The sequence below is a fragment of the Balaenoptera physalus genome, assembly GCF_965194825.1.
Source record: "Balaenoptera physalus genome assembly, chromosome: 4".
NCBI classification, from domain to species: Eukaryota; Metazoa; Chordata; class Mammalia; order Artiodactyla; family Balaenopteridae; genus Balaenoptera; species Balaenoptera physalus.
In genome coordinates, this window is record NC_138891.1 from 133,347,381 (window position 1) to 133,374,626 (window position 27,246).

Consider the following 27,246-nt stretch of genomic DNA (forward strand, 5'->3'; position numbering starts at 1 on the left):
TCACAGCCAGCAACCCTAAAGGAAGGGTTACCCAACAACGTGGGATGTGAGAAGGAAGGAGGACGATATTCATTGAAAGAAAACCTATTAAAGGCAGTATGGCAAAATGTTTATTTCTATAGCACAGTGTAATCTGTGTTTTTATACACTGACATGTAGCTCGGTGACTGGCATAGCATGATCCCTGTGACAAAGGACTGCATCTCAACCTTTCTTTAGAGAAAGGAGAGTCAACATGTCTTCACAAGTCCGCAACACCTGCATCGGCTTGGCAGGACTCACAATATGTAAATAATGAACCACCATACGCTGGTGCTGGAACCAAGGAGGAAAACCTGGATTTCCTTGCCCAGTGTCTTCACTGTCAGGAAATGTTTTCCGACACTGCTTTGTTGATGCACAGAGAGGAACAGGGTCAAAAATTGCTCACTCTGGGGAATTAATATCCTCCAAAGGGAGACAGGAGGCCCTGAATTGAGTTGCCAATTTTCTAAAAAGGGGAAGGACCCCCACCTAGGGAACAGCTGATATTACTAAGAAAGTGTTTTCTCTTTAGTGACACCACCCAGTGAAAGATAGAAGCTTTAAATATTGAAGTGAAATCACTCCAAAAATGTCCACCAAGATTCCCGGTAACTTGGGATACAGACTTTGCCCAAAAAGCCATGGGAGGTGGTTTATCATTATGTTTGAGTCAACTTAGTAATTTCTTAAAAGACTCATCCTCCCACGCCTGGGTCTATGGCCAAATTCAGGACGGGTCCATTTCCTCCGTGTTGGAGTGTATCAGTGCACAATGGGCAGTTCTTGGACTGGGGAGACAGGGGCGGTGGATGGGACACCCTATTTTTGACTCAGCAGTCTAATTATCTCTGTCTACCTCTTCACAGGGAAAGAAAGGATTGAACAGTGACTGAGAAATTAGCCTCGAGGGCCAGGAAGACTATGGGGTGAGTCTCTCAACATCACTGAACTTCAATTTATCATCTGTAAATGGTAAGAAATCAGTTCTAGCGACTGTTCCTAGTAACACCGTACCACCACCATCCCACCCCCAAGTGACCAATGACGATTAAATGTAATAATATGCAAAAGCACATACTTGACTTGGAATGTAAAAGATGGATCAATAAAAGTTATTATTATTAGCAACTATCACTCAGCATGTAATGTCAGAGCCCTTGCAAACAGTAGGAAAACTGAGAAATAAAGAGATTTCAGGGGTTCTAAGAAGACCCCCCTTGTTCACAAAATACATTCCCTACCCAGCTGAATAATAACCAAAAAATCCACTGTTAGATGTTGATTTTTAATTATTTCTCGAGAAACACATACACCTTTCAGAGAAGTAAACTTGAGCCTTATCAGTATGAAGCATTCACTGAATCCACAGATAATAAGAGGTCCCTTTTACAAACAACAAACTGAAGCTCAGAGAGGTCAATGATGTTGCCCAAATTCTTAAAAGTAGCTGAGTGGGAATTCCAACGTTGGACCATTGGACGATAGATAGATGGCCTTTTCCTATAGAATTCTGCCAGATACTAGTAACTGCATTCCTTCCGAGGGGAAAGTTTTTATAGCTAGAGAGAGTGAAAGGAAGAAAAGAGAATATGAAAACATTATGTAGATGGAAGGAATGAACGGGGCAGGGCATGTAACAGAAAGGAGTGTCAGGAAGCATTTTAATGAAGGTAGGGCTGCCCGACGAGAGATAGCTCAGCAACCTTCTCAAACTCACATCACACACAACCTTTAAATTATAGCAGCTACTGGAGCAAAAAATAATATTTATATGCATAGAGTACATCCTATATATTATAAGCTACAATGAGCTTTAACTTAAATCTTCTCGCAATACACTAAGAGTGGTAGAGAAGCAAGATTTTCATGCATAAATTATCTCTTCTAAGAATTTGACGACTTCCCTGGTGGTGCAGTGGTTAAGAATCCGCCTGCCAATGCAGGGTACACAGGTTCAAGCCCAGGTCCCGGAAGATCCCACATGTCAGGGAGCAACTAAGCCCGTGCGCCACAACTACTGAGCCTGCGCTCTAGAGCCTATGAGCCACAACTACTGAGCCTGCGTGCCACAACTACTGAAACCCGCGCGCCTAGAGCCCATGCTCCGCAACAAGAGAAGCCACCGCAATGAGAAGCCTGCACACCGCAGCAAAGAGTAGCCCCTGCTCGCCACATCTAGAAAAAGCCCGCACGCAACGAAGACCCAACACAGCCAAAAGTAAATAATAAATAAATAAATGTATAAGAATTTGAATGCATTGATTTGGGGGAGATATTTGCTTTGAGTATTGTTGATAACTCTGGAAATTCAATAAACTCCTTTCTCTAAAGATTGAACACAGTACCTACAAAAAGTACTTCTGAGGGGGAAAAACACCAGGAAAGTCACTTAACTCTCTTTGAGAAATTTTTTTTTTTTTTACCACATTTACTTTAATAACAGATCCTGGCACTTGAGTTTTAATGATATTCTGAGTCTTTGTGGAGACTCCCATCTGGGTTCCAAAAATCAACATTTGCAACATTTGTAAGTGAACAGAATGTTGGTTCACAATCCAAAGAGAGGAAAGAGAGATTGTTCTTTTAATGTCATTTATGACGTGTGGGGGCAAAATAATTTATACCAAAAAAATGTACATTTTTCAAAAACTTGATTAGGCAGATGCTTTTAAAACAAGAACATTACCAGAGTGCTCATCTCCTTGGTAAATGCAGCCCAAATGTACGGATTCTGAGAAGTTCTAAAGGAAGTATAAAATGCCACTCCCCGGGCTTCCCTGGTGGCGCAGTGGTTAACAATCCGCCTGCCAATGCAGGGCACACGGGTTCGAGCCCTGGTCCGGGAAGATCCCACATGCCGCGGAGCAACTAAGCCCGTGCGTCACAACTACTGAGCCTGCGCTCTAGAGCCCGCGAGCCACAACTACTGAGCCTGCGCTCTAGAGCCCGCGAGCCACAACTACTGAGCCCGCGTACTGCAACTACTGAAGCCCGCGCGCCTAGAGCCTGTGCCTCGTAACAAAGAGAAGCCACCGCAATGAGAAGCCCGCGCACCGCAACGAAGAGCAGCCCCCGCTCGCCGCAACTAGAGAAAGCCCGCGCGCAGCAAGGGAGACCCAACGCAGCCAAAAATAAAGTGAATAAATAAATAAATTTATTTTTAAAAAATGCAATTCCCTTACGGCATACAAACAATTCAACCACTACTAGGAGTACTGATTAATGCTTACTGAGGATTTATGCTATGCATTCTACATGTGTAAACTCATAATCTTCCCAATAATCCTGGGAGAAGGAAATTATCATTATCAGGATCATTTTACAGATGAGGAAACTGAGTCTAGGAACATTAAGTCTCTTATCTAAAAGTGCTCAAGTCGTGGCCTGGTGGGGATCACACTGATCTTTACTTAGCTGGAGAGGAGGAAAAAAAGACTGAATATAAAGAAAAATCAGGAGAGCCTTCAAGAGTAGGATTTAAGCTTATTTTCACAACTGTGGATAAATGATGACTTGGGATAGGCTGTCAAGACATTAAAATGTTAGTGGAACCAGTGGACTCTTGGACCTTTTTTATAAGGAAGAAAAAGGGCCAACACAGTCAAAACAGATCATGAAAAGAAAGCATGAATTTCTTTAAATTGCTCCCACTGCCCTAAATATATACAGTAAAACAAGCAGAGCAGACATCAGGCTTCTCAAACTGGGGCCTATATTTTTCATCTCAACTCAATATATAGACGTATAGCCTGGTTTCTTTTCTATTATGTTCCATTACATTGTTTTGGTAATGTTGGCCCCAAACCACTAACATTATTTAATAAACCCCAAAAGGGTCTCAACCCTCAGTTAAAAATCACTGCCCAGATGGAAATTACAAGTCTCCACATGAAGCCATTTGCATTTCTTTTAAACATTCATGCTTTTAAAGGGCAGGGGTCACATAGCCTTTCTCACTTTAGCAATTCTGCATAGGTCTTGGGAGTTGACGCTAAAACAAAGGTTCTCAGCATAGGATCCCAGGAGAACTTTCAAAGGCCTTTGAACCTTCTGGAATTGGAGACAAAATTATGTGCATAGGCATATCTGCATTTGTAAAAAGAGCACTTCCATGGCTTTTACCAGCTTTTCAAATGAGTGGAACCCACAGAAGTTTTGTGTATGAATGTATTTATCTCATGAGGGTCACCAAACCTGGCAACAAAACCACATAAAGCTTCCCCTATACATAAATAAAATTAACATGCCAGGAGAGCAGGTCATCCCAACCAAGATGGCCATGAAATTATGTCACAAAAGAAAGAGTAGCAATAGAGCAGAATATATATAGCATTCATTCATTTATTCTATAAACTGAGTGCCTACCAAGGAAGATTGACCATATTAAGATTCTGGGTGTTAAATTAGGAGAGAGGGTTAAACTAGAGGGTCCCTGATGCCCTTTGTGGTGTCCTAGCGCTACGACACTAGGATTCTGAAATCTGCAGAACTGAAAACTGTCACCTACCTACATTTCCTGTCCAACAGAGAACTGACAGAATGTTAAGCTAATTACTTTCAAAATCATTGCTTCATCACTGCTTATTCCTAATTAAACAGCCAAAATATTTCAAGAAAAGGTTTGCACTGATTTAGACAATCGTGAAGTGCAGCCACCCTCGGATGAAAAGGGGTGTCCGCATTTCACAAAGGGGAGCATTTTATGGGGAGTAAACACCTGAATGTCTATTAAGACAAAAACGTGGGACTTCCCTGGTGGCTCAGTGGTTAAGAATCCACCTGCCAATGCAGGGGACACGGGTTCGAGCCCTGGTCTGGGAAGATCCCACATGCTGCGGAGCAAGTAAGTCCGTGCGCCACAACTAGTGAGTCTGTGCTCTAGAGCCCGTGAGCCACAACTACTGAAGCCCACGCGCCTAGAGCCCGTGCTCCACAACAAGAGAAGCCACCGCAATGAGAAGCCCGCGCACCGCAACGAAGAGTAGCCCCCCTCACCGCAACTAGAGAAAGCCTGCATGCAGCAACGAAGACCCAATGCAGCCAAAAATAAATAAATTTATTTAAAACACACACACACACAAACGTGGCCTTCTCCTCGCCCTATGGTTGGGGCAGAATCAGCCCTCTCACTGAAAATGAATCAAGACTCTAAGTGGTTCGCTTTTATCAGATCAAAGGTGATAAAATAATTGTGTTTTGGAACTATGATAGCATTCAGCCTGATGGAACATGTGTGCCACGTCCCCAGGCCTGAGGTTTCCTTCCCTGGGGAAGATTCACGTACATTAAAGCAAAGTAAACTCCCTGGCTTCGCTGACCACTTGGACTGCTGGGGGTGGGGGGGGGTCACTCACCCAGTTTGGGAAAATGACCCCCGCATGCCTAGGTCAAGCCTCTCTCTTCCCCCTCTCTTTGGGATCTCCCAGGCCCACGGAGAACCCAAGGTCTGACCCGCTCTGGATCATGTGGCAGGTGAGTTTAGAAGGTAATTTTAGTAGGGGGGCCACCTACTATTGTCCAGGGCTAGGTCTGCATAGGTGGGCAAGTCCATCTAACTCTTCCAGGTAAGGATTTCAAGAATCTTACTGTTGCCCTACTCCTAAGCCACAACCTCCAGTCCCACATCTATCAGTAATGAAGCTGACCTTTTGGTCTCCACCTGCTGACTCCTCTGTCTTTCCCAGTTGGTTCAGAACTTGGGCAGGGAGAAGAGCTTCTCAAATCCCACTGGCTCGATCCTCTCCACATTCTGGATTTCAAGTGGGTTGACAGCACTTGAAAGACTGTGCTTGAACAACCCACAGAATGGGAAAAATATATCTGTAAGTCATGTACCTAATAAGGGACAACCCAAATGTCCATCAGTTGATGGATGGATAAACAAAATGTGGTATACCCATATACTGACATATTATTCATCAATAAAAAGGAATGAAATTAGGCTACATACTACAACATGGGCAAACATTATGCTAAATGAGAGAAGCCAGTTACAAAAGACCACATATTATATGATTTCATTTGTATAAAATATCCAGGATAGAAAAATCTATAGAAAAAAAATAGAGTAAATTAATGATTTCTTAGAGCTGGAGTGCGGGGGTAAGGGTGGGGAGTGACAATTAATGGGTACATGGGTTTTGAGGGATGGGGGTAATTTAAACACTCTAAAAATTGTGTTGATTATTGCACAATTCTGTGAATATATTAAAAATCAATGAATTAAAAAGAAAAAAAAAAAGGCTGTGCTTGATTCAGCTGTTACTTTGTAATTTTAGGACAGACTACCTGTGCCAACTTAATCAGACAACTATATTACATATTCCTATTCTTAAGCAGCTCCCACCCAGCAGAGAAACTAAAACAAGTAACCACTGACCCAGCTCAAGAGAGGATTTCAGAAAAAAGGTATCTTTCTTTAGGTTAATGCCCAGTCACAGAACTAATGGAAGGGCTGCAGGGTGGAGTTAAACAACAATTTGGGCGGTTACAGCTCCCAGGTCTTTGCAGAGAGAGTATTTCGTTCTATAATTCAAAGTGAATTTCCAGAATAACAAGTATTCAAGTGTGAATATTTTGACACACCCCCTAAGGCTTTAAGTTCAGGATAAATTATCAGTGGTTAATAGGTGGTCAAGAGACTCAACTCTACAGATATGGAATAACTACCCAAGAACTCAAAACAAATGTTCTAAGTAGATTTTCTATTCCCAACTCTGATTAGCAAGATCTGCCAATTTCATCATGGTACAACCAAGAAAATTTAATACTTGGGAAATAAATCTTTGGGGCTCTGAGACTAGAAGAAAAAAGTTCTGTAGATAAATCTTCTTGACATTATTTTATCATTATCTTGACAATGTTATTAGACAGAAGAAATCTGATTCAGCCTGGATTCTCCTTCAAAACGTTCCCTTTGTGTCTTGACATTACAAGCTGGCCTCCGTGGTTGAACCAAACTTTTTGTGTCTCTACGGCTTCAGTTTCAAGTAACGTGGCTTTGTATTGTGTAGGTGGGGTTTTTTTCTGGAGCTCTAATTTCTGCTGCTCTACATGCTAAATGCCCAGATGGCAACATAAGTAAATCATCTTTAGGAAAGGTGAATTGATAAACAATAATAATAATGCACATTCAAAATTAGCTCAATTGGTATACAAGTATCTGTTTGAGTCCCTGTTTTCAATTCTTCGGGGCACATACCTAGGAGTGGAATCGCTGAGTCATATGGTAATTTTATGCTTAACAATTTGAGGAACCATCAAACTCTTTTCCACAGTAGCTGCACCATTTTGCATTCTCAACAGCAATGTACAAGGGTTCCAATTTCTCCACATGTTCACCAACACTTGATATTTTCCTTTTTTTATTATAGCTATTCCAGTGGGTGGGCAGTGATCTCATTGTGGTTTTGATATGCATTTCCCTAATGACTAATGACGCTGAGCATCTTTTCATGTGCTTATTGGTCATATGTGTATCTTCTTTGGGGAAATGTCTATTTGTCCATTTTTTAAATTGGGTTGTTTTGTTGTTGTTGTTCTCATTGAGTTCTATGACCAATGTTCATAGCTACACTATTCACAATAGCCAAAAGGTGGAAACATACATGTCCACTGGCAGATGAACAGATAAACAAAATGTAGTATGTATACGTAATGAAATACTATTCAGTCAATGAAAAGAAATGAATTTCTGATACATGCTATGACAGGAATGAACCTTGAAAGCATTATGCTAAGTAAAATAGACCAGTCACAAAAGAACAAGTATTGCACTTAGGTGAAGAATTGCCTATCTGGAATAAGCAAATTTGTAGAGACAGAATGTAAAATAGAAGTTGGAGGTGGGGATGTTATTGCTTAATGGGTACAGAGTTTCTGTTTGGGATGACGAAAAGCTCTGGAAAAAGACAGTGGTAAAGTTGCATAACGTCATGAATATACTTAATTTGGCTGAATTGTTCATTTAAAAATGTTTAAAATGGTAAATCTGTTGTTATATATATTTTACCACAAAAAAATCAGCTCAATTTTGTTCACTGTACGCTTCCAAATATAATTTGTCAAAAAAAAATTCACAACATAAAAGAAGAGCAAAGATGGTTGAGTCAGGGGGCCCTGAGGCAGTTGAGAAGAGGAAACAGCATTCAGGTTAGGTGGTATCAAGCTCACAACACTTCCAGCTCTACGCTGATTCATGTGCTATGGTGGGCGAATCCTTCAACCTCTCAAAGCCTCCTTAGTTACAGGATCATAAAGGGGGTGGGGGGGGTGGGGACTGACCTCAGATGGTTACTGTAGGGATACAGGAAGTCACCTGCCTGAAAAGCCCAATGCAGGGACAGACCTAAGGGGACACTCAGTAAGTTTAGTCGGCCTTCACCTCCCCCTTCCTAAGACTGCAGTCTTCTCCACATGATTTGAGCCCAATCTAGACACTGCCCTCTCCATGCTCTTCTGTGTTTTTGAAATATTTCATGACAGAATTTTAAAAGCAAGTAAAAATTGCTCCTTATATAACACACTGATGTAACCAAATTGATGGAATTAAGTGTAGGAAAACATTAACCCTCCCTGACATCTTTCAAAATCCAACTCAGCAGAGAAGGAAAAAAGAAGTCTAGAAGGAAATATGCTACATGTTAATAGTGGGTACCACTGGAAGCAGGCCAAGGGGTAGTTTTGATTGTTCTCTTTTTGCTTGTCTATATATTCCGACTTTTCTATAATGAAGGTGCATGATCATTTTAAAATATTATATACAAAAGAGAAAGAAAAGGCTAGCTTGGAGTTCAACTTCTCTCATATCTTCCTTGCTTCCTCTTCCCCTCCCTGACCAGAGCCCATCACTCACACTCATGTATTCCATCTGCCTCATCATGATGCAGAGGGCAGTTCTAGCTCACATTTACTGGACATGTGCCAGTGCTGGGCATTCCTCTAAGTCCTGACACATGTTAATCCATTGACTATTTGCGATAACTTGATGAGGTGGGTACCATTGTCCCCCATCTTACAGGGGAAGGAACTGAAGCCCCGAGATGACTGTAATTTGCCCACAGTCACTCCAGTGATCTGTGACAGAGCTGGTTCCCCACCCAGGCAGTATAGCTCCTGAATCCACACTCGTAGCCTCAACACCCTGCCCTCTCCTAGATGTACTTCTATTGCTGTCACTGCCTTTCTCTTTGTCACTACGCAATGACATTCCTGTCACCTCTGCCACACTGAGACAGGAGCTGCCCCCGATGAATCTCCACCTGCAATATCCATCCCACACTAAGTTCTCTAGTCTAGCTACTGACCTGGTCACTGTTCAATTGTACGTCCCAAACCAAATGAATTTTTTAAATTACTTGTATATGACACGTACGCCTCTATTTCTATTTCCATGACAGTGGTAAGCAGTCACTGATAATTAGACCAAAGTGTGGCTCACTGGTCCTCCCACATAGCTCAGGCACGAGCCCCTCAGCCAGGAAGCAGTTAGCCAAATTTTTCTTCAGGAAACAGGAATTCGCTGGTGAAGTTCATGGGAAATTACTAGGTGCACTTCTGACCTTCACAGCCAAAGTTAAGAAACACAGACTAGTCATACAGAAGCCATGAAAAGTAGTGCTATTGACACATCAGGAGAGGAGACAGAAAACAGGGGCCGGATAATCATGTCAATCAATCATTTCACGATGTCCACCTACTGCAGTTAATGGAGCTCCACAGGCAGGAAACTGAGAGAACTGGCTTAGAAATGGTTAAATCCAACAAAGGTTTAGTAGGAGAAAAAAAGAGAAATCTTTAAAAAACCCCAATATCACTCACTTGACTCCAGCCTAAGAGCAGAGAAATGATGACAACCACAATAAAGCTGACAGTTTGGGGGGGACCGACCATAACTCAGACACTGGAGAAATATATTAATCTTCTTAACAGTTCTAGAAGGAAAATACTTACCCACAATTTATAAATGAAGACTCCAAAACACAGAGAGTTTAAGTGACTTATCCAAGGTCACACAGCTAGTAAGTGGTAGAACTATGATTTTTATTCTGTCTGCTGCTCTTTGCCTTTTTTTCTGTCTCTACGTTTTGGATAGCTACCTCAGAATTCTAGGATTCCATCTACAGGGCTCTTGACATGGCCACGAGCAAACATTAGCTATCCAACTTGAAAGTCTGACATTCATGCAGAAGGCAAAGATGTTTGCTTGTTTTGGCTTCCAAACAACCAAGTGGATTTCTAAGTCATTTCTTTGCAGAAATTATTTATGTATTTAAGGAACATTCCAGTAATGTCCTCACCAACTAGAGCTCCCAGAGCACAAGGAAATCCCACCACATAAGAACAGATGATCTTTCCTTTACTGTTCCACCAAGGTAAACAAACACACCAACACTACAACAATTAAGGAAAGAACACAAGTATTTTTGACAGTTCAACAGTGCTCGTTGACAGCCATGGAAACACACGTTCTGAGGGTGTGCTTTTGGAATTGACTCAGAAGGGCCTTCATCTAAAATAATACACACGTTTATCTTTTACCTGTGGAAATATGGATATCTTTCTACCTTTTAGGTCATAAAGATGGAAAGAAACCAGGTATCAGTGGGCTGGAGGTGTCACATGGAGGAGACATTCAAAGAACCCATACTTCTCAACATTTGTCCATTATATTGTTTATTTCCACATGCAACTCTAAATAAGGCAATATTACATTATAAAATCAATAACATACTTTATATTGGCATTTGGGAATTTTTAAAAATAAAGCTGAAGACTCTATTTAAAATAAAGAAGTCCAATATATCCAGACAAAACTCTAATCCAAAAAGATACATGCACCCCTATGTTCATAGCAGCACTATTTACAGTAGCCAAGACATGGAAACAATCTAAATGTCCACTGACAGAGGAATGGATAAAGAAGATGTGGTACATATATACAACAGAATATTACTCAGCCATAAAAAGAACGAAATAATGCCATTTGCAGCAACATAGATGGAACTAGAGATTATCATACTAAATGAAGTCAGAAAGAGAAAGACAAATACCATATGATATCATTTATATGTGGGATGTAAAATATGGCACAAATGAACCTATCTACAAAACAGAAACAGACTCACAGACATAGAGAAGAGACTGGTGGTTGCCAAGGGGGAGGGGGTTGGGAGACTGGGGTGAGCAGATGTAAGCTGTTATATATGGAATGGAGAAACAACAAGGGCCTACTGTACAGCACAGAGAACTATATTCAGTATCCTGTGAAAAACCATAATGGAAAAGAATATTTTTAAAAAACGAATGCATATATATATATATATATATATATATATATATATATATATATATATAAAAAACTGAATGACTTTGCTGTACAGCAGAAATTAATACAACATTGTAAACTGACTATATTTCAATTTTAAAACATCAAAATAAAATAAAATAAAATAAAGAAGCACATCTCTCTGCAAACTGTGTATCTCACACCATTCCCGTGTGCTGCCAACGTTTGCCTTTCCCAACAGCCATGCAGCGTCCCCTTGTGGAATGACCCCTGGCTCTGACTGCAGAAGGACTGCGGCTGTGCATATAAACACTCTGATCCTGGCAAGAGCCAGATCCTTCACTTCCTTCCCACAGGTTAGCATTTGAATTCTCCATTCATCAATGACATGACCATAACATCTTCCCATTTGTATTTTTTTGTTCTGTTCCCTTTTTTAAACCAATGCCCTCATTTATCAGGAATGAACTCAAGCAGCTTCTTCTGGAGAAAGACATGGCTCTCTCCTGCCTTTCTGTTGACCCAACTCACTTGGGAAACTTTCTGGAGAAACAGGGTTAAGGTGAGGGAGACGTCCCAGGTCCCTACATGAGAATTATCCATTACCAACTTGGAAGGCAGCTGACATTGAAAAAGGAACTCCCTACCTATCGGAATACCAAACCAAAAAGATGGAAAGAAAATCAAACAACCTTATCAGTCAACTCTACCATGCTTCAGTCCACACTATGAGATTCCAGAAAATCCATAATAAGCCATAAGGACCCATGAACTAGGAAAAAAAGAAGTCCTCTGAAATGATAGTACTGAAAAACTAGGGCAAGTCCCTATAGCCCTCTCCCTGTTGATGTGCATGATAATACACTACCCACCAGGTAATACTTGCCAAGGATTTAAGATGCTAGATGAAAGGCATTCGTGAAATGCAAAATCCCTCTTATTGTGTTGGGCCCAGAGGCTGTCCCTCTAAGTTCTTTGCAGTGGTGATTAAAGCCATCCCCTTCCATCCCTTCCCCACCTTCCATTGATGTGAGGTTTAATTAATGTGCACTTGGGGTTTAAGATCCCTAGATGAAAAGGGGACCAGATGTGAAAGTTATTATTATTCTGTTCAAAGTACACTGGTAAACTAACATCTGTGGACAAGTTTACCACATGCCACTTAAAATGGGCTAACGAGGGTCAGATACCAAAATATTTAGGAAGGGATTATTGAAAGGCTCGGATATCCTCCAGCTATGTTCAGGCCATCATGAGAAGGTAACACATATGACAAATGGTTCACTTTTCTTAGAACCAAAACATGATCAGACTGAACCAAAATGGGGTGTGTGGAGTGGAAAAGAGATTCGAACCTGATTACAGACAAGAAAGGGGCTCTCAGAGCAAAAGAAGAGGAGGATTTTTCTGTTTTGAAGGTAAATGAAACATCTGACTGCAGAGAACCCTAAATGATCTTGGAGCATTTCTCGAGCACTCTTGAACTCCTTATGGAACTCATCAGCTACCTACCCTCGCATGATGGAAGTTCTTTTCCTCATCAGCTATAAAGAAAGAGATTTGCACCTAGAGAAGTCAAAAACAAACAAACAAACAAACAAAAAACTTACTAATAGAGACTCAATAGCACCAGTGGGATCAGGGCTGCGTGAGCCATAACAAAGTCAAATCACTGCTCAGACATGAGGATTACTGGCCACAAGGGTGAGAAGGAGAAGGCTGCCTGGCTTACTCTCAACACTGCAGGTAGAAGGATCCTATTAAAACCTCAGTCAGATCATGTCTCCCACCCACCATCCTCCAAAGGCCTCCCTCCTACTGCCTCCTCCCCTGACCACACTCACCTCCTGGAGTCTCCCCCTTGCTCTCTCCAGTCAGGTCCCAGTGGCCTCCAACATGCCAGGCCCAACCTCAGCCCCTCTACCTGGATCACTCCCCGTCTGTTAACAAAAGATCTCACTCCCTTAACCCCTTGCCATCTTTGTTTCGAAGTCACCCATGCAATCCCCTAACCCCCTTATTTAAAAGTTCAAACTCCCAGCACTTCCTAGCTCCCTTCCTAGCTCCCTGGTTCTCCACCGCAGTGATCACCTTCCAACACACTCCACGTTTTAACTACTTCATCACTGCCTATCTTCCGCCCCCAGAATGTCTACACACGCGTGCAGAGATTCTTCTGCGTCTTGCTCACTCCTGTACCCTCACAATGTGGAAGTGCGCATGGCCCTAAGTGAAGGGCTCCATAAATATTTGTTGAAGACATGAATGATGACTTCAAAAAAGTAAAAGGCAACCTGCAAGGAGAAACGCTGATGTAAACTTCCGGAAAAACTTTTGAACTCACTCAGTTCCATGTTAATGTGCCCTGTGCACATAGCAACCCCTGGCAGAAAGGTAACAGGATCAAGGCAGGATTGGGCCATTTCCAGTCCCCAGACTACAGCACTTTCAAATACTATCAAGCCCAGCTCCTCCCTCACCATGCCCCACGCAGGGAAGACTGGCTCACATGGAATCGACCCAAGGAATCAGTTCATCAAAAACTGCATCCTTCAGGACTTCCCTGGTGGCGCAGTGGTTAAGAATCCACCTGCTAATGCAGGGGACACGGGTTCGAGCCCTGGTCCAGGAAGATCCCACATGCTGTGGAGCAACTAAGCCCATGAGCCACAACTACAGAACTTGCGCTCTAGAGCCCATGAGCCACAACTACTGAGCCCCTGTGCCACAACTACTGAGCCCACGCTCCACAACGAGAGAAGCCACCGCAATGAGCCCGCGCACCACAACGAAGAGCAGCCCCCACTTGCTGAAACTAGAGAAAGCCCACACGCAGCAACGAAGACCCAACGCAGCCATAAATAAATAAATAAATAAATAAATAAATAAATAAAATTAAAAAGAAAAAATCCTGTGCTCTGCCTATTCATCCTTGCCCCCCCGCCGCCCCGCCCCCCCAGTTTTGCCTTTTTCCAGCATGTCATATGGTTGGAGTCATGCAGTATGTAACTTTCTTAGATTATCTTCTTTCACTTGGTAACATGAATTTAAGTTTCCTCCATGTCTTTTCATGACTTGAAAGATAGTTTTTAGCCTTGAATAATATTCCATTGTCTGGATGTTCCACAGTTTATTTACGCATTCACCTACTGAAGGACATCTTGGTTGCTTCCAAGTTCTGGCAACTATGAATAAAGCTGCTATAGACATCCGTGTGCAGGGTTTTTGTGTGGATGCTTGTACGTTTTTAATAGCATCTTAAAGAGAGAGAAATGTAAAGCACAACCTTAGTGAGTTGAAGACAAAATAGGCTTCACACTCTCGAAGAAAGTCCCTCTTTCTAAGAATAATTTTGAGAAGTTAAATTTGTCAAAGAAGTCTGGTTTTAGTTTTATACACACATGAATTCATTTCCAACACTATGGTTTTTTCAAGCACTTCAAATGGATTATAAACTCTGAAACGTCATACAAGTTTTGAATATTTTCTTTTGTCCCTATTAATAACATCTCTCTGTGGGGCTTCCTTGTCAATTCCATTACACTTAGTCCATTTTCCCCAACTGGTACCACCAGCTCCTGAGTTTTGTTGCGGGATCCACCATACCTGAAATATCCATCCATGCCTGAATTCCATGAGCCTCTCACTAAGTAAGGCACACAGTAGGTGCTAAAAACAACTGCTAACTGGTAAATGCATCTGAACATTCCACCAAGTATTCAACCAAGATTATGACAAATTTCCAGACAAAGATTCATAAAAGTCCCTGGACACAGGTATAGAAACAAATTAGAAAAGTAAGCATGCATTCAATCAACTATGTCAAAATCCACATACTATTAAGCAAAAACCAGAGAAAGGTGGGCATCTTAAGTCAGAGAGATCCATCTCTTTAGAAAAGAGGAGCTTACCACCTCCAAACACAGACTGCAGGCCCTAAGGCCCTCACGGCTCAAAGGCCTACCAGCCACAGCACCTCTCAGGGGAAACGTGAGCAAAGATGGTATCCAAGAGCCCAAACGTGTAGGACATGAAACACCAGTAGAAACCACTTCTCAACGATTCCTGAAGTCAAAATTCATTCTCAATTTCTAAAATCAAAATGAATTCCCACGCAACCATACTACTCAGGACGGAAATCCTCGACCATACCACACCAGCTCTAAAAACTCAAATCGAATCACAAGACAGTTCAGACGGCCTTCCATTTTATAAATGTAGACATTTACAAAATGTCTACTCAAGGCTGACATTTTGCAGACAAATTTCCCACATCCTGTATCTACCACATTCAAAGTATTCCTGGGCTTTCACACCCACTCCCATTTGTGAGTTAAAAAAAGGACCAGAGAGGAGGCCAGGTGGATAAACTGACAGGGGTCACCTGAACTAATGCCCCCACTTGCAGGATTTCAATCTGATTTCAAATTGTAGAAATAAGAGGCAGGCAATCCAAGTTTAAATGCCAACTTGATGTGTTCTTGAAAAGATGGAAATATTTAATATTCAGATCTGCTTTTTGCTTTCTTTTAAACCATAAAGTCCCAATGAAAAAGTAATCCATGTATAATGTATCTGATTACTCGGAGAAAGCAAGTATGCACTTCTATGTTCCCTTTATCTAGCAACAAAATGGTGTGTTTCCCCATTTTGGTTAATTTCTCCACTGCTGAAAATTACTTCCAGATCCAATCTTTTCTTTAGTTTACATTTCCATCCTATATGAAACCCCCTACTCCTGGAAGAAAGAAAGAAAGAAAGAAAGAAAGAAAGGAAAGAAAGAAAGGAAGGAAGGAAGGAAGGAAGGAAGGAAGGAAGGAAGGAAGGAAGGAAGGAAGGAAGGAAGAAAGAAAGAAAGAAAGAAAGAAAAGAAATCACAACCAGAAGATAACACAATATTTTAAATACAACACCAAAAACATAAAATTCAGCTGCAGCATCCGGGTCTAAAACAACATGTTTAAATAAACAACGCAGTAATATCAACCTAAAAGTTGAGCCTTGATACATAATACCCTTATTACAGGCTTACCATACAGAGAGAAACTTCTGTACGTCACAAGGACCCCAAGGATATAATTTCCTGACCCAAGCAACTGGCTCACCAAATGTCCAAGGGTTAGGAAGAGCTCAAGTCAAGAAAACCTGGGTCTCTTCACTTCTAGCCCAGTGTTCTTCTCATATTTTATTGAATAAACACTAGCAAATAATGATAATCATTTTGTTTCACCACAAATGACTGAGTTTATTTACCTCCCTCACCTAAGTTTTTAAAAAAATAAAAATGACCATTCGCCAAAAGAGAAAACTCACTGTGCCCTAGCAGGAGATAATTTCTAGCAGTATCAACACTGACGATGGAACCACCACCAAGGAACTGAGTAATAAAGCTCCCATGTTCATATTCATGCTATTTATATGATAATTAAAATCACCCTCCAAGGATCTAAAAAGTCAGTAGGTTAGATCTTTTCATGACTGAATGGCCCATCAGGCATCCACACAAACTAGATTCCTCTAAATATTGAAAAGAGTGGAGCAGAAACTAAGCGCCCATATTGGTTGTTTGCTGCCGATTCTTAGACAGAAAGAAACACTGAAGATGTACTGACTGTCCCAGCGACACAGGAAAATCAGAATTGGGAAGAACCACAGAGGCCTGGGGGAGTTGGGCGTGCAAACTGCCCACGTGTCTACCTGGACTTAACTGTGCACCGCTGTGTCACCCTTATGCTCTCTGCCTCACTTTCCTCACCTGTAAAGCTGGAATGATAATAGTTCAGTTGGGTCATTGGGAAGATTAAATGTGTTAGTCCATTTAAAACTGTGCCAGGCAGAGAGCAAATACTTAATAAACAAGAGAAATTAGTATTAATATTATTATTAATGATTTTCCCAATCATTTCACCATTGAATGACAAATGTCCTGACCCTTCAAATGTACCAAAATTCTAGACGATATCTCTCTTAGTTGGCCCCCTACTAACTTTCCCATGGAGTTATCTTTTCTCGCCTTCTACACTATAAGCTCCTTGAGGGCATGTGAGCTGCGCTCACACTTCACTGAATCGCTCACACCTCACTGAATCACCCGAGGACACCACCTCCAAGGACAGTACCCAGAGCCACCCAGTGAGTGACTTGTGGAATGAACGAATAAATAAACTAACCCCCCTCCCCCTCCCAGTCAGTATGAAGCCCAGTAACTAGATGTCAATCTGTTAACTTGAATACATTATCTCAATTTGGTTTGTAAATGCATTAGAGAAGTAAATAGCAACAGTTATCACCCAGAGGCTGGACTAGGAAAAGCTTTCAGTCAACCCTTGCGGCTTTTGCCTTTTCCACTTGGGTGGAACTCCATGCTTGGTTTGCATGCAGGCAATTGCAGTTACCTCCAGTGTTCCTTCTAAAGCTAAAACCACAAACTATTTGATTGTCACAGACTGTCAGCCCTTGATTTTTCTTCCAGGCGTGATTCTGCTCCCTCATGCCCTCCCTGTCTGGGGGTTCTTCATTACCACGCTTCCCATTTCTATCAAAGCCTTCGGTCCCCATTACACAGATTGATGCTGTTGGACCAGCAAAGGGGCCCACTGATAACACGGTCCCCACCGCTCTATCTCAACTCTCCTGGGATTTCAGACACTTTCACCTGCACCTCCAGCAAAGATAACCCAGGCCTCTGGAATGAATTTTTTCTCTAGCTCTGAAAGTAATTATCTGCAGTCCCATCTCTCTCTTCCCCACCCCAGTCCATTCACATTCTCATAATAAAACCGAACTCCACGGAGCATCAATTAGGAGCAGAGGGAAAAGCCTGTGCTTTGCGCTGACTGGCTTCTTCCCAAGCTAAACACACTTATGTAAACCTGACTCCATTGCAGCCCAGCCCGCACACGTATCAGGGCACCCAGCTCTTCCGGAGCTAAGCTTTTGTTTACCCACTGTCAAGTGGGTATTTCCCAGTCAGCCTCTCCTCCCACGGAGACTGGCGGCAACCACCCCTACCCCCTACCCAGGCAACCAAATGTGACATCAAAGGAGCCCCCGGAGTGGCCATCTGTCCCTGCCATGCCAATGTTTATGCAATGTGGGCAGGAGAGGGACAGGACGACCAAAGAATCCAGGGCATCCTGCTGCATCATACCCAAGGCAAGGACACCCCAGGCTGCATGTGCTACAGAGTAAGTGACAAGAAAGTCCTCAGTCTGGCCGGAGAGGTTCCTTCTTCTTAAAAAGAAGGCTGAAACTATTTAACTTTCCTGAGGGTGTGCAAGGAATGGGCTTGATATGTTTCACCTGTGGGTAGGCATCTAAAAATAAAATCAGCTCCCTAATTTTGCAGTAACTTTGTAATATTTTTCAAATATTACACAACTCACCCCCAAAAAGTCCCAGCTAAACATGGTATTTCGGGCAATACTGCCTTTACCAAATTCATGAACGGTGAAGTGCTAAGAGGAATTGGCTAAGGTAGAAAAGGTAGAGATCAGAAACAAACCCAGGAGTCTCAGAATTCTAGAATCCTCACCAATACACCTCTGTCTATATCTAGAATGGCAGGTCAAGATGTATGAGAGTGTTCATGGATATATAAGTCAGATAAAACCCAGTTCAAATCCAGGGGCACCGCATCTGGTGTGAATTTGGTGAAGTCACGTGGGTTCCATAAGCTGGACTTGGGAAGGACAGCACGTCCGAGGTGGTGGTGAGGTTCGATCACAGACTCTGTTGACGGCACCGAGCAGAATCCCAGGCACACAGTAGGTGCTCATGTACGTGGTCTCTTCTCCTGGGCATCTTCAGTTCTAGCCCAGCCCTCTTTCCAGGACCTCACGATGGGGGCACGCCCAGTTGGCCAAAGAGGAGAGGTCCCTGTGGACGGTGAGGCTGGCCACCAGCTCAAATTCAACACACAAAACTCTACTGAGGGACATCACGGTTACTTTTCAAATGGGGGGAAAAGAAGACACTTGACACGCTTCACCTACTATTTTCATAAAGTTTGTCAAACCACATCCCAAGAAGTGGAAGAGAATCCACATTATTCATCACATAAATCTGCTTAAATTCCCTCGGGGGAAGACGGCTAGCCACCGTGCTTGAAGCCAAGAGATGATGCATCCACCCTGTGATTCAGCTTGAACAGCTGCAGCGTGAAGACGCGCACACGGGCTTACCCAAAAATGGTCTAACAATTTTTAGATTTGCCGCCTCGCTTATTTCATTTTTTCAATTTTTGTCCCTTGACCTCATGATTTCCCTTCATTCATAGAACCCGGAAACAACCGTGGCATTTCTTTGGACAGCTTGGACCGGGTTTTGATTAATCCCCAAAGAATCAAATCACCAAACGCTTACTGTGTGGTTCTGGGCACCATCGCAGCACTCAAGGATTTACAGTCGGGTTGGGAGGAGAGAAGATAGAAAAGGCAACATCTGACAAATAATACTGGTTCGAGGGGAAAAAAATGACTCTGGGCTGCAACAGGCTGGAAAGGCAGCAAGGAGGAGGTGGGCTTGCGCTGACTCTGAAAGACAGCTGGGGGAAAGTCACTCCAGGAGGAGACCCAGTGGACACCTGCCCAGAGACAGGACTCAGTAAGGCTGTTTGGGGACAGTGCAAAGGTCAGCCGGGTCGTTCAGCCACTCATCAAGCAAGCATTTACAAAACACCCCATGGCAGTCATTATAATCCACGATGAGGCAAATAAACAGAAAAGGATGAGTAGTCCTGCCTTGGAGAGACACACGGAAGCGTTCTGGTTAAGAGCACAGCCCCTGGAGTCAGGCGACCGGGGTTCAAATCCCAGCTCCACCCGCTTCTAACGCTGTTACTTGGAACGAGTTACTTAAGCCACAGATGAGAATTCCTGTTTAAGTTACTTATTAGAAGCATTTCCAGAGAAAACCAGTTTGGGGAGTAGAAGAAGGAAGCCACAGGGGTTCTTTGGAGACAGGACAGGGGAAACCTCAGAGTTGTCCTGAAATACCTGTGCCCTCCTGATGGTCAGCCCTAGCTAAGGACTGCCCCAGGGGTACAAGGATTCCAGTCAAAGGGGAATCAAACCCTGAGGCCAGCTGGCCAACAAAGAGAAGGGGTTGCTGTCTGGTGGGGTGAAAGCATGTGGGGGAAGCTTATATGCACGAAAGATAACATGGATCTGAAAGGATGGGGACAGAGCACAGATAGCATGTGCTCAAGGGGTTAATCGTTTTTATCATTATTGTATTATTATCCTTTATATTATTTTTACCCCTTAAAAAAAACCCAATAACCCAATTATGACAATAGAATGAGAGGTCTCCAGGCTGCCATGTGCAGACAGAGAAAGGCGTGGCTAAACCTGCCAGTCTGGATTCAGGCGGCCAGGAGAACAGGTAAGACAGGAAGAACAGGTCACCAAGACCCGCAAAGCAGGCCTGCGATGCTGGTGGGAAACTACAAACTACAGGGATTAGAATGCAAAAGCGTGCAGCCGTCACAGAAGAAAGTTAAAAACAGAACTACCATATGATCCAGCAATCCCACATCTGGGTATTTACCCAAAAGAAATAAAAGCAGGATCTCAAAAAGATATTAGCACTGTTCATTACTGCATTATTCACAGTAGCCAAAATGGGGAAACCACCTAAATGTCCATCGATGGAGGAATGAGGGGAAAAAAAGGCGGTATACATGTGTGCACACATGAGCACATGCGTGCACGCACACACTCCAGAATATTACTCAGCCTTCAAAAAGAAGGAAATCCTGCCATATGTGACAGCATGGATGAACCCTAAGAACATTATGCTGTGTGAAATAAGCCAGTCACAGAAAGACAAATGTTGCGTGATTCCACTTATATGAGGTATCTAAAATAGTCAAACTCATGAAAGCAAAGGACAGAATGGTGGTTGCCAGGGGCTGGAGGGAGGGGGAAGGGGGAGGTGCTAATCAACAGGTATTAAATTTCAGTTACGCCAGATGGGTAGGTTCTAGAGACTCGCTGTAAGATACTGCACCTATTGCTAATACTGTATTGTACATTTAAAAATCTGATCAGACGGTAGATCGCATGTTGGGTTCTTAATACAGTTTAAAACAACAATTTTTTTTTTAATTGCAGGGCTCATGCCTCAGGAAGCATCTGTGATTTACCCTCTCCATCAAATCGGTAGTCACATCTTTTGTTCAAATCCTGGATCAACTAGCATAGGACCAAAATCTGATACATGTTAAGTAATACAGCATAATGTACCTACTAACAAGGCTTGAGTGGCTTTGTTCATGGGAGGAAGGCAAACTTGAAAAGAGTAAGGACAACTCTGTGTAGTTATAAAGCCCCTTTTGGTCTAAATCATCCTCTCCCAGTGAAGTAGAGGGGGGCTGCTCAGGGCACCCGTCACGGTCCCCACGTGGCAGAAGGAACTGAAGAGCACAAGTCCCTTTTTGCTGGGTTTGCCTAGAAGAGCCTCATGCCACACACAGGAAGTAGGAAAGGGGTCTCTGGGGCAGATTTCTTTTCTCCGAGTGCCCGCACATCGCGTTCCTTTCCCATTGGATCCTTCCAGCGGGAAGCCCCTTGCCTCTCATGCAGTGATGCCGTCGCATCTGAGCACAGCAGTGACGCCCGCGTGAAATATTCCACTGTAACCACACCCACGTCCCAGTTTAGATGAAGTTTAGCTGGGGGCTCACCCTCTCTGTTAAAAGTAACATGATCTCATGTCCAGCAGCCCAGAAAAAGCCCGTTCCGATACCAAGCTTCCCCTGCTGCTGTCCAAATCGATTCCTTTTTCCCCTTTTCTGGTGTCGTGAGGGCAGGCAAAGGAAAAGCCAGGAAAACAAAGGTAGGAAGGTTACCCTGGAAAGTCTCTAAAATAATAGAATCTGAGAATCAACGGGAGTCTTCTTCCTCATGACTCAAGGCGTAAGGAATCAGTGCACAGGGGTGAAGGGTCACACCCACCCAGCTCACGGTGGCCCTGACTTGGGGTGCACCCCTACCCGCTCCTCATCAAGCCCGAAAGACTGGCCTGTCCATGCGAATGACCCAAGAAGAAAGGGACCCCGCATCAGAAGGTTCCCGGGAAATCAGTTTCAAAGCCTCAGATTCTGACTGGGTAGAATCAGAACCCCTCTTCCCACCGAAACAACAGTCACAAATAATGAACCTCCTATTGTCCCGGAACAGGAGGATTGGGGCAGGATCGTAAGACAAGAAGGTCTTCAAAAGCTTGACTCTTCATGTCCCAGCCTTCAGCAAACACCCCACTTACCCCATCCCCAAACAGAAGAGGCTTCTCAAGATCTCCAGACGTGCCATCTGCAGCGGCAGCTCACATTCTAGGTGAGAGGCTAGGATACAGAGCATCACACCCCATGGTATCAACCCTCCTCCTCCTCCTCCTGGCCTTCGGGTCTAGAAAGGTGGGCCTCAGTCCACTGGGGTTCTACCTACAAGAGCAGACACAGGTAAAGAATGGGTTTTGTGCTCATTTTTTATATTCCTCTAGAGGTTGCAAGCTCCTCCTCTGAAACCTTAATGAGATAATACAGGAAAAGTACCTCATATGTTGTAGACACTAAATAAATCAGTTATTTAGTATTCATATTTTAATAGTCAAAGCATTTACCAGGCCCTTATTCCACTAAGGCTTTGTAGAAAGCACTTTGGCCATGCTTATTTTTGCCCACCCAAATCTCATAATTTATGAAAGTCAGAATTCTCAAACACTAAAGCGTATGATTCCAAGGTATCACATGAGGCTCTATGATCTAGTCCAAGATCTCACAAATCCATCCCGAACCATTAAAAAATACAGCTTTCCAAAAGTGATGACCTCTCCCCCAAAAGTTTTACCAATGAACACCATGCTCATACTTTGTGTTCAAGCAAGAGAATCAAAATAAACTGGGGAAGCGATGCTGTAAAACACTGAGGAAGACTATGGGCCCTCTTGTTCTCCATCCTCATAAAAACACCAGCTAAAACAAACAGCAGCTCCGGTGTTGTTAGTCAGTGCTCGGGGTCACAGGGGACAGGCCAGACCAAGGGTAGTTAGTTAATCAATCTGCTGTCTTGGAAAATAACTCCATGGCAGAGGCCAATTCACTCCACAAAATGTAAACCAAGACTCACTCCTTGGGCAGAACAGCAAATGATGTTGGCACCGCACCATAAAGCCTTTTCCCAGATCACAATCCCTTCCTGTGCCCTGTTCAGCACTTTGCAACACTGGATGCCTAAATAAATCTTAACTAATTATGCCATATATTCCCCAGGATCTTTTTAGTGGAGAAACCCCACGGAGCAAACAGCTAAAGTTTGGTGACTTCAATAATGCTATAATCCTTTGTGCAGGAATATTAACCAGCCGACCTCCTCCGCCCTGTGTTCTTCCTTTCCCTTCTTGGTTATGAGATCAGCCGTAGCATCCAACAATCCACACTTCCCCCCAAAGCACAGAGGAACTGCAAGCTTAGGAAAAATATTCTAGGAAAATGCAGCGGCATTACAAAATCGATACGGTGATCACCAGCCCCGTCTACCTCCCAGTTAAATTCTGGAGTAACTAAACACACTTTGCCTTTAAAGAAGCAACCCCAGTAACTTACAAACCAGTTTCTGCCAAGTTTTGAGCTTTGTACCCATTTCATTTGTACCCTAAAGACAGCAAAAAAAAAAAAAAAAAAAAAAAGGAAGGAAGAAAGGAAAGGGAGGGAGGGAAAGAGGGAGAGAGGGAGGGATAGAGGAAATAAGAACAGAGAAGTGAGACCCTCAAGGAGGTGAGATGAACTGAAGGAAAAAATAACAATGATCCCAGGAAGATAAGATTAAAAGTGGAGGGGAAAAAATATACAGCCAGTTTACCACCAATCAACTAGGATAAGATGAAAATACTGAAAACATGGAAAGTGCCCCTGGTAATTCCATCTCCCCATAATGAAGAAAAAACAAATGATAGAAGCGTTATTGTTTTATTCTGTTGCAATAACCTTGAAGGAAGGCACTGAGAGAACTACAGTATTGGAAAAGGGTAGGAGAGGAAAATACTCAATGTACTACAATTTAATAAGTGTCTACTTTGTGCCAAACCACGAGACAGGTACCTTACATGAAAACTCATATAGAAATCTCACAGCAGCACCCCCAAAGCAGTTTTCATTATTTCCATCTCACAGTAGGGGAAATGCAGGCTCAGAGAGGTTAGGTAATTTTCCCGGGGCCACTCAGCTAAACGTGACAGAGCAGGAATTCAAACCCAGCTCCTCTGACTCCGAAGTTCTTGTTCTTATACTGCCACATACTCAGAAAGATTTTCTGAGAAAACCAAAATGCCAAGGCTCATGCATTAAATATGAACCAAAACGAAACATTCTTCCTCAGTCATTACAGCAAATTTGCTGTGCCTCAGTACAAAGTTAACCTGTATTGTTAAGCGGGTTGAAAGCACCTCCAATTCACATTAAATTACCAGTAGGTCTTGTGTAAGTTCTAGTTAGATGTTTCTAAAACAATTTTGCAGGGTGTGCCCCAGTGAATATACAAAACCCACCTTACAACAATTTGATCCAACGTGTGTAATACTCAAGAATACAAGGTATGTTTTCATAAAACTAAAAAACATTATGTCAAAAACACATAAAGATAAATATATAATGTCTTCTTCCATACAACTAGTAGACTCAGTTACTTAGTTTTAAAGGATCTTAAAATCTTTTTTGACAGAGTTCCACAGGGCAGAATTTTTTAAATGCATGTAAATTTAAAAGAAGTAGTGTTTGTTTATGCTTCATTTAAAATACAAACAAAACCAAAGTTGGGTCTTTCAAAAGACCAATAAAACTGATAATACTTTAGCAAGGCTGATCAAGAAGAAAAGAGAAAAAAGGCACAAATAACCAATGCCAAAAATGAAAAAGGAAACATTTCTACAGATGCTATAGTCTTTAAAAATATTATGAAAGAATATTATGTGTAACTTTATACCAATAAATTTTTAAATGAAATGGGAAAATTCCCATTTAAAAAAACAAAAACAGGGCTTCCCTGGTGGCGCAGTGGTTGAGAGTCTGCCTGCCAATGCAGGGGACACGGGTTCGAGCCCTGGTCTGGGAGGATCCCACATGCCGCAGAGCAGCTGGGCCCGTGAGCTGTAATTACTGAGCCTGCGCGTCTGGAGCCTGTGCTCCGCAGCAAGAGAGGCCGCGATAGTGAGAGGCCCGCGCACTGCGATGAAGAGTGGCCCCCGCTTGCCGCAACTAGAGAGAGCCCTCGCACAGAATCGAAGACCCAACACAACCATAAATAAATAAATTAAAAAAAAAAAAATGATCAAGTCCTTTAAAAAAAAAAAAAGCAAAACAACAAAAACAAAAACAAAACTAGCTACTAAACCAAGATCGTCTTAACGGTCCTATTTCTGTTGAACAAATTGCACCGACAATAAATTAAAAAAAAAAAAAAAAAATTCAAATAGCCAGAGCCAAACCAGGTTATTTATGGGAGAGGTAAAGGAACCATAAGAAAAAAAAAAATGATACAGAAGTTGTAACACCTGCAAGGTCATATAGTAGAATTAACCTAATTTCAAATGTCTGCGTGATGATGTCCCCCAGCAGTCCCACATGACAGTGTCTAGAAACCTTTATGAATAATATATTCCCCTTTCTCCAGCGGAGGATTACTGTTCCATAAAACTCCACCAACAAGGGTCTATTAGTCAGTTTAACCAGAACTATCACCAGATCCATTCTGGTTGTCTTTGCTGTTGAGTGAGTTGCTAAAGGTTCCTTGGGAGGCAGGAGGAATCAACAGCAAGTTCATATCTACCTGCATGTTCTTCTTGAGCCCATAGCAAGCTAGAAAGCAGGGCTCCAGCAGCTGTGACAGCCTGGACCATGCAACCTGTTGTTCTTCCCTGGGACATATCTAGATTGGTTGAAAAGTAATTTCATTTTACTTCTGTATCATAAACTTCAGGGAAGCTGAAGGGTGAAAGCAAACTATGTAAAACTGTGGCCACAGCAACCTGTCCCCTGAGCCCCGAAGTTCAAGTGGAAGGTGGGCTGGGAAAGCCAGGTTCTTCCGTTCTGGTATTAGAAGAATGACAGAATCAGCTACTAACATCCACCTAATCGCACCCACCCCAGAACTGGGAGAAACATTTGTAAAATAAAATTTGGTTTTCTACAAATATAGTGAGATCCACACATTTATTCACCTTCTTTTCTGGCCCTAAAAGTAAGACAATTCTCTAAAAATTCTTACAAAGCATTAGCTTACAAAACACACACACACACACAGCTCCCACAGCTCTGTACTAACCTGCTGATCAGATATGAAATAGATGACACAGATAATAGTTAACCCTAAAGCCTCCATCTAACTCCCTCTGCAGTGAGTGAACACCACACATGTCAAAGGAAAGCTCCTGAGGGCCTCGAAATAAAACCTAAAGAATGTTTGCACTTGGCCAAGTTCATCGTTTGCTGAGACATATGAAGTGTCTCTTGCAATCATCCCAATCCCAGTACCACCCTCCACCCAAACTTCCTCTCCCCTTCCCAACCGAAATTGATTTAGGCAATCAATCTAAAGACAAACCAGCTGCCACAGAAAAACAAACATTTTTTCAAAAAAAAAAAAAAAGATCCACATAAACAGATAACACCTCAATATCCAGGAAGCCTTGAAGCTGAACTCACTTAAATCAGACACAAAATTAACGAGAAACCGAGACTTCCGATGGATGCCTCACTCCAGAACTCCCATCCAGGAGCCTGCTGGGTGCCACAGCTTCAGATATTCCTTTGGAAGTTTCTGCCACTTAAATCCCAAGACTTTCACGGGGTTCATTTTCAAAGACACTGAGCTGTAATTACTGAACGCGCAGCAGGACCTGCGGGGACAGGGCGCATCTTTGGTGGGTAACATGATCCC

At 42.7% G+C, this 27,246-nt stretch overlaps 1 protein-coding gene across 14 annotated transcripts in view; it reads right to left on the reverse strand.

Moving 5' to 3' along the window:
- Positions 1-27,246, reverse strand: part of TIAM1 (TIAM Rac1 associated GEF 1) — a 400,429-nt gene that overhangs the window by 174,943 nt on the left and 198,240 nt on the right. For 3 of the 14 annotated variants that reach the window (XM_082459725.1, XM_082459734.1, XM_082459724.1), the window contains exon 2: positions 1,338-1,583. The exons of 9 other annotated variants lie outside the window; for them this stretch is intronic. The gene's annotated coding sequence lies outside the window, so the exon portion shown is untranslated. Of the gene's footprint in view, positions 1-1,337; positions 1,584-27,011; positions 27,206-27,246 lie in introns of all 14 variants that reach the window. 2 more of the 14 variants (XM_082459735.1, XM_082459728.1) reach the window with 2 other exon arrangements.